Raw genomic sequence first — 9,136 nt, forward strand, 5'->3', positions numbered from 1 at the left:
CATTTAATTTAGGGGAGTTTTTACGCACAATGGATATGTTGTCGATTTTTTAAGTTTATATCTTTAGAGAGGAAATAAAAGCACAATGGTCTAGAACAGGTAAGTACTTCCCAACTCCTTATATGTCTGGAGAAATATCATTTGAATAGGAGTTTTAAAACCTGAATCTGGTGAATTTGGTGCTACCATAGACATTAGATTATCACCAATTGGAATCTTATAAAGTTAGGTATGGCTTCCCTGCTATTCACATCCATCTTTCTGTTCCATTATTAAACTTTCACAATACCTTTCTCATCATCACCATCAAGGCAGCTATCATGAGGACAAGTAGTACTTCTGTACCAGGCTCGGATCAAATGATCTTTAATTTTGCAATGCACAAATGTTTAGACATGGTGTGGGAGGGCTCAAGAAGCTTACCTAGTATGGGGCCTGGAAATTTCTGATGGTGATCCAGAACACTATACCATTCGGAGAGATGTTTTGTAATCTAGAGAAATAAGTAGGAACAATGTAACTAATAAGTGTTGCAGTACAGGTGGAGAACTCAGGAAGATCACAAGATTTCTAGAAATATACACTGTGACCCTGATTTATTAAAGCTCTCCAAGGCTTGAGAGGATACACAATTATCAGTGAATCTGGATGATCTAGCAAACCTGGAATGGATTGCTTAAAAGTCATTTGCTATTTATTAGCAAATGTTTTCAATTCTGGATCAGATTAATTCTGGGATAAAAGTGTATCCTCTCCAGCCTTGGAGAGCTTTATTAAATCTGGCCCTGTATGTCAAGCTGAAAACTCGGATGCATTCAAAGGAAGAAGAGAGTCAAAGGATTCACTGCTCTGACAATATTAACAATGGCTTTCATAACAAATGATGTAAGGAGATACAGGAAATACATACAAGGAGCAGAAAGCTCCCCATCCTGGCTGGATATTAGCACGATCATAGGCAATATTTGATATTCTCATTTACATTTTTTTCTTTACCTGACCATAAAATGTGTAAAAACCGCTATACATGTTCTTTTTTTTTGTTTGTACAGAGAATAATATTCTTAATATTTTAAAGAAAGATCTCAATAATAAAAGCTGTAAAGGGTATTTTATTGTAAATGCAGACTTGTTTATTTTTGTTTTTCCATGTGCTGCTAATAATAATTACATACACTGCCATTCATACGCACTGCATGTAACCCAATTTGAACGAATTCCAAGTTACTGCTCAAATGAAGCTTAAACATCTTAGTAGTAGCCTTGCAAATGAGATGGCGGCTGGTGATTGCTGAAAGCAGAAGCAAAGCTTTGGCCGCTTTCCAGGAGGATTCTGGGTAATGCTAGGTGTGAAAATTGGTCCAAGGGTCAGGTGGTTCTGCTGTGTGCCAAATTCACGGCAAACAGCTACGCATCACATCTTCTTCTGGAACATTATGTAACGCTAGCAGAAATACATTTCCTGCTTCTGTGTGAAAAGCATTCAGTTTTTTTGTGGGCATTGCTGCCTTTGTTTATATGAAAGCTTGGCAGAAAGAGGATTTGAATGTAATAACCATGTACCAGTGTTTTAAATGTTATACCGTGATACACAATAACGTTTTCCCAGAAGCATACTGCATAAGAAACCTTTCTGATTACATGGAATGAGAAGACCACCAAGTTTTTGTCATTGGTTCCTGTTGGTGACGTTATGCTGGGCATGTGCCACAAAACACAATGTTTTTTATTCCAGTAAAATACATATAAACATTGTGAAAGTGAAACAGATCACTACAATACAAGAATTTAAAGTAATGTGAACTCAATAACTAAAACTTCTAAAAGCTTAAATGTTTATTATTAATAATAAACTGTATTAACTGTAACATATTACACAGCGCTGTACAATAAATAGGAGTTGCAAATAACAAACAGATGCAAACAATGATACAGGAGAAAGAGGGGACCCTGCCAGGAAGAGCTTACAATCTAACTATAAAGTTCATTTATTTTAAAGCGTACCTAAACTCAGAAATTTTACTTTACATAAAAGATTAGACAACCCTTTTATGTTACAACCCTTTTATAGTAACAATTCTGTTTTTTTTTTTGTTTTGTTTTTGTAAGTGCAACACAACACAAAAAAAAGAGTGCAGCACTGCCCCCTAATTCTCGATCGCCTAGGCAATCGAGAATGAATGGGAGGGCAAAACCTTCCAGGATACCTACTTCCCGCATTACAGGAGGATCTTGGGCGCAGAAGGAGCCTTTTCTTGGGGAAAAAAAATTTGCTGATCTCACGCATGCGCAGTGAGATCAGCAACTTATTTTTTTCAACCTACCTTGTTCGATCTGGCGCCTGAGTAACATAGGAAGTAGAACCCAGAAGAAGAGACGAAGATGGGTTGCTCGGTGCACCATCTTGCGGACGGATGCTGGGACGACGTGGGACCCAATGGATGGGACCTCCGGATGGATCAAACTGTCCTGCGGGATTGAAGGTAAGTGGATTTTTTTGATTTAGGCACTTTTGTGTTTAGTTCCTCCTTAATAGGTAATTTTTCTGCATCCATGGTCATTATTCTGACACTGGGGTTCAATTGTTCTTTGGTTTTGCAACCCTGTCACATCCATTAATGATTTGAAGAGCTATGCTATAAATCTATGCTATAAAGGCTACTTTAGTAAAAACACATATCTCTTAGATTTTAAGCTCTTTGGAGTAGGGTCCTGTCCTCCTCCTTTGTCATTGTTTGTATCTGGCTGTCATTTGTTACACTTATTGAATGTACAACGCTGCATAATACATTGGCGCTACGTAAATACTGCATAATAATAATAATAATCTCCGGAGCATGTAAAAAATCAGAGATATGAAGGTGTGAAGTCAATCTAGGGTTGTTACAGCCCATTCACCTGAATAGACTGAATAGACCAGAGAGTCTGCCATGGACAGGACCATAGATAGGGTATTATTATTGTTATGGCAGTGTCTGATTTTAAACAATAAAATATCATTATCTGTTTGCAACATTTTCTATATTGCATACTGAGCTGCACATGTGCAGCATACCTGGCTGCTGAGAATGAATAGAGTGCCATGCACATGCAGAGTAGTTACATCATTGTGGCCAACCAAGATGGAGGAATACAGAGGAGGACTGGGTGAAGATGTTGGAGACAGCGACAGCGAGTGATAAGGTTAGTTTAGGTAAAGCCGACCAATCATTTTTTTTCGTTATAAAAAAGAGTAGATAAATGTTGGGGATTTTTACTTTTGTTTAACATTTGAAGGGAAGACTAAGTTGGAAGCCCACAGCCTCCTGAGATACCTACGTCACATATCCCAAGAGGCTGCGGGGTACCAATCTCAGACATGCATAATTTTTTATAATTTCCTTAAGAGCCTCACCTGATCTCTCACCTGCGCAGTGTGAGATTGGGTGATGTAGGAAGAGGAACCTGGAAGAAGAAGAAGATGGCAGTGTCCAGTCCCCATCAGGACGAAGAAGGAAGACAGGACAGACCAGCACTGACTTTACTAGCATCTTGGGGGGATCAACGCCTTTCCATCTGTAAAGGTGTGTGGTATGTTTTTAACATAGTTCCACTTTAAATAATTGTGGCAGGTAATTATCATGTTCCTTCTGCTATTAATAAACCTGTCTGCTTGCCTTATGTTTAGGTTTAGTTAGACTTTATTACAGTATATAAATAAAAAAAGGATTTTATTGTGCAATTGGCCCTCCTGCAAACCATCACATTTCTAGGGGTAAGATAATCTCAGGCTACAAAGGAAGAGATCTGCCATATCAAGTAACTGTATATATTGCATTTTATGATTTCTCTTGTTGTTTTCCTTTTTTTTCCTTTATTTTGATTTACTGTTTCTAGATTTTATAGTTGTTGATTTGCTTTTTCATGCAATGACACATCAGAATCAGAAATACAATACTTTTTATCTTCTTACAATTGTGCAGGGCTGTTTTGGGTGTGCTGAGTTTTGTGCATAGTCAATAGCTGATGTTTTTCTAATTATAGTAATTTCAGCTTATCAATATTTGATGCATTTCTTTTGAAATGTGCACAATACAAATGAATGCTGGTACAGAGTTATAAAATAGGTTTTCCTTTAGAAGTATAATTAACATAAAGTAAGATCAGGCATTGTCATGCAGATGTCACCAAGCTGTCCCATTCTCCAGATACTAAAGACCTTGATATCTGGAATTAGAGGTGGTCCTGATGAGCCCAGGAGGTGGCAGATGGTGGAGACTGGTCCTCAGGCTAGCACAAATGCTGCTTGATGTGTAATTGCTAGATTAAATTGTCACCAAAAATGGGAATTTTAACAACTGCAAACTATTTCAAGTGATTTTTTGTACTGCATGTTTTTCTATCATCCTATAACATGTGTGATTCTTAAGACGGTCATATACACACAGCCATGGGTCATCTCAAGGGTTAGCTCCTAAGTGCAATTCTGTGATCAGTCAGCATTTCTCTGTACAAATCAACACGCTTGCTTGTGTAGCCACAATCAAATATTTGCCTGGCGGGGGTTCAGCAAGTCCTCATAGTACAGCAGTCTGGATAAGCATTTTAATATCTGTCTTCAACAACTTTTTTTCGGACATATGCTACAAAGGTTGCAAATAATAATCTTGGTCAAATGTGAATATGGCACTCTGGTGGCTGCAAAGTTTTTGCTGATTGCCTGTTTTTCTCTGCTGACAGTGCTGGGATGTCTGTTGTTTCCATATCTTCTTCCGTGATGTTGAATCTGCCTTCTAAGTTTAATTGTGTTTTTGTTTTACTTTTGTGAGTAAATGTTTCATAAATATCTATTGATTCTGCCAAAATCCATCACTTGCTCATAATGTCCTCTGAAAACGGAACTATAGTCCTGCTTGCAAACTTGTCGAGCAGGTAGGCCTTTATTGCATAAAGAGACAGCCAATGTCCCTTCTGCTATAAAACTTCCGCTGGGGACTCCCCAGGGGCTACCAGGTCTGAATGAACTCCCGTACACATGTGTGGGAGGTAAGTTATCCTGGCCAGGACAATCAAGATAGCCAAATAACAGAAAACCACAAAAAGAAAAAGTTGATGAGGCCTGGGAAGGAACATGGAGAGGCGAGTGTGTTTAAAAAATTGCAACCAGACAGGTAAGAATATTTTTGTGTGGAACCGAATTCATCTGTCCCTTCTGCTATAAAGGACCTATCTGGTGACAATTTTTTTGTTTTTACATTGAGTTCCACTTTCAATTCAGGGACCCAAGGTCTCAGGTGCAGGGAGGCTGTCACCCTTCTGTGTGGTCATCCACTCATGTTGCAGATATTTATATCATTATTATGAATAATAAACAGGATTTATATAGCGCTAACATATTATGCAGTGCTGTACATTGAATAGGGGTTTCAAATGACAGACAGATACAGACAGTGACATAGGAGGAAGAGGGGACCCTGCCCCAAAGAGCTTACAATCTAGGAGGTGAGAGAAGTCAATAGTTGGAATTTTTTTCCTGTAGTAATGGTCTAATCTATAAAAAAAAGGGGCTTTAAATACATTTTAAATTAAAAGCTGTATTTTTTTTTTAACTTTCTATTGTTTTTTTTAACCTTTATTTATCAAGCGCTAATACACAATAATAGATCAATGAACGACAGTATGGGATCATTGTACACATTCATTCAGCCATTCACTGCAGGCGACAATCATCTGACCTGTGTATGAAGCTTAAATCGCCAACCAGAAATCGAGACTATTGTGGTCACTAGAGTAGTGTACTAGTCCTCTCCCCTTCTCATAGAACATAAAGGACTGTATGGCAATAGCAGGCTGATTGTACAGGGATTATTCCTAAAACTAACAATTGTTTTGAGCATCAATTATTGAGTATCTGCAAGGTTTTAGGCTGAATTGGACAAAGATCTTTATGTTGACAATAGGACTTTATTGTGTCACTAAGTAGATAGGAATAACTAAAGGTCAATTTGATTTATTTGGCTTTCTGCTATTATGTCTTCAAAGACAATCACCAGAGCCCTATCCCATTGTATGAACATGATGATTCCAAAGGTGATACAAGGATGCATATTCTGCAGTCAGGTAATGCTGACACATCTGATAGCTTTTCTATGGTTAGCTATAATGCAGATGACCTCTGACAACTGATCTGACCATGGATTTTATTAACTACTTTCACTTCCCATGTCTGAACCTTGTCTGACCCTTCTCTATCTCAGTGCACCACAATGACACAACAGTTTTATGGATGAATTGTTTGCACAACAATACATGGATGACATGGGGGTTTCCTAATACAGGTTTCACTTCAGTAATCAAATACAGTTGGTCTAATATCTGTCTCCAAAATGTTTTTTTCTTAACTAATAACTGACGAATTCAAGAATGAGAAGTAGAGTGGGAAATTTCTCAAAATAAGAAAGACAAGAAGACTTCTGGCTATATAACACCAGAACCTACCTCTGTTTGCCTTGTGACTTATTTATTAGACAGAAACAATATTTAAACCCTAAAAAAGCTGCTAATGTTGCTTCTGCAGAATCATTGCTCTGTGGTGCAGCGCTGGACCTCCTCTGGATGTCATTCAACCCTCTACCTTGGAGTCTAGTAAATCACAGACATGTCCCCTGGGGGGGTTATCATCATACCACCCTGTGCACATGGAGCATAGCTTGTTTTCACTTGAGTGACAACCTTTGCAGCTTTCAAAACCACCAACCCATTACTAGATGAAGGTGTAAAGAACTATTCTATGGAGCTATAATTTGGAGACCTATGTGGATATTTCTCTTTATGTTATGTTCTATTTTCAGGATCCACTGTATGTGCCTTCATTACTTAAATTGTCATTTTAGCTAGTATGTGGTGATGATGGAAGTTTGGTATAAAATATATGTTTGGAAAAAAAAAAAAATATATATATATATATATATGCTATCTCTTGATATGTATTTAAAGGAAACCTGTTATAAACATGGAAACTGCCTAATGCACAAAACCTAACATAAACTTATGTTTAAATGCACATAGTAACAACTGAAAAAAATATTTGTTACTTAAAATACACAAGTATGCAATGCAGTACAGCAAGAATACCAGCCTAATCTAAGGTGATCATGATTGAGTTAAACGTTTGTGTACAAAATATTCTTGTGTGTTTGTGCAGAAACATATCCTGGTTTATAGGAATAATATGAGTCTGAGTGTGGATGGTTTGTTCTCCGCAATGAAAGGAACAATAGCCTAGAAAGTAATGTAAGGACAGTGTTTACAGCCATCTGCCATTTGTAGTCTGTGTGTGTGTTTATACATATGCAGGTGCTCACCTTTCATGTATTATGAACACGCTTCCTAGCACAACAAAGAGGGAATAGTTTATTGTGACAGCAAGTAAACCTGTGTGTTTCCATATGGATCATGTGTAATGGGCTGATTGTCTGCCAATTTTTCCAACACCTGCATTCTCCAAAGATACATTTATTTAGTATTATAATATATGTAAAGCAGGACTGCAGTGTTGTAGGAGAGAATTAAACAAACAAAAATGTATCAAACTTTTAGGAGTGGAAGTAAATCTATTATGCACAGCAAATTTGAACATTATGGTGCACTAACCTGCCAAAGCGTTCCCCGCCAGCGCTCATGTTTTGCAGCAATTGTCATGTTCCCCCAATCTTCTTACAAGTTTGGAGTCTTCAGCCATCTTCTCTGGCCCGTTGGGTATGATGTATGAAATGGAAGTCATTAAACCTTGTTGCAGAACTGATTTTTGTGGCTCAGTGTATACAAGAAAGTCCTGGAAGAATGATTTATGGCAGAAGAGATTTATTAGTCTCTTTTTTCAGTAAAAAGCCTGCCTGTCAGGACTTTTTTTTCTAAGAAGAGTTTATTTTAACATTAGGGAATATCAGGATCCAGGGATCAGGAAATAAATATTTTCCCCCACTGGAACAAATTGAACCAGGTTTTATTGTTGCCTTCCTCTGGATTGACTATATCTGCAGGGTTTTTTGTTTATCTGGGATATATTTATTTCCCTAGTGGTTAAACTTGATAAATACTTATGTCTTTTCTCATCCTAACTGACTATGTGAGTTGGGAAATCAGTTGTTCTGTACTTTAAAAAAATATATATATATATTTAGACTGCCATTTCCAGTATTGCATGTTATGCAAATTACAATCTTTCCTTCCAGTTTAAAGCGGAACTAAAGTCTACCAAAAAATTGCTAAGTAGAAATGTTATTTTGTTCATGGCAGAAAAGATTTTGTGTTCCTCTTTGCCACAAAAACTTTCATTCCTCTGCACAATATTTTGGTACGCTGCATGTACAAGAATTAGATCAGCAGCTGCCCAGTGTGGCTCAAGGACGAGGATGAAGAATCGTCAAGGAAGATGAAAGAGATGGATTGGAGAAAGGATAAGCAGATGTGTCAAGGTTAGGTTGGGTAAATGCACTTCCAACCTGAGAATTAGGGTGTAAACTACTACCACTCTCTGTTCTATATATCCCCTTTTAGTACTTTTAAAGACCCTTACAAAGAGCAAACATGGAGCAAGTAGGGTGAAATGGAGGAAATAGAACTTTGACTAAACACTGATGAATAGGAAAGGGAGGTCTGTAATTTATAAAGTATTTGGGCCCATTTGCTTCTTTGCGATATGTTAATGCACAAGCCTTAATGTGTGTTCTCTCATACATTAGTGTGCATTAGGGCAGTCTTTTACAAAAACTGGGCCACTAATGCACCCTAATATGCCAAAAAAGCACATGACATTGTTTTAGTACTACTATGTATTTATATTTTGCTACAACATAGGTGCAACATCTTACTAAGTTGTATTGCCATTCAAAATAGATTACTGGGGGTTGCATGCAAATGCAAAAGTTTTAATATGCCCCCAAGTACATTGGTTTCCTTTTTAGGTAAAAAATCAATTTTCATTGCGATAAACTAAATAACATAATTGCTTTATAAGCCACTGTATAATTTAGTTATTTTCAAAATCATTTTTCTATTTAAATCTACAGCAAGCTATGAATGTCCAAAAAGCCACAAATTCAAATGCTGCTTCCTTTTAAGCACATATTGTTCAGGAACTCAGCACAAAAGCTGT

The sequence above is a fragment of the Pyxicephalus adspersus genome, chromosome 3, assembly GCF_032062135.1.
Source record: "Pyxicephalus adspersus chromosome 3, UCB_Pads_2.0, whole genome shotgun sequence".
NCBI classification, from domain to species: Eukaryota; Metazoa; Chordata; class Amphibia; order Anura; family Pyxicephalidae; genus Pyxicephalus; species Pyxicephalus adspersus.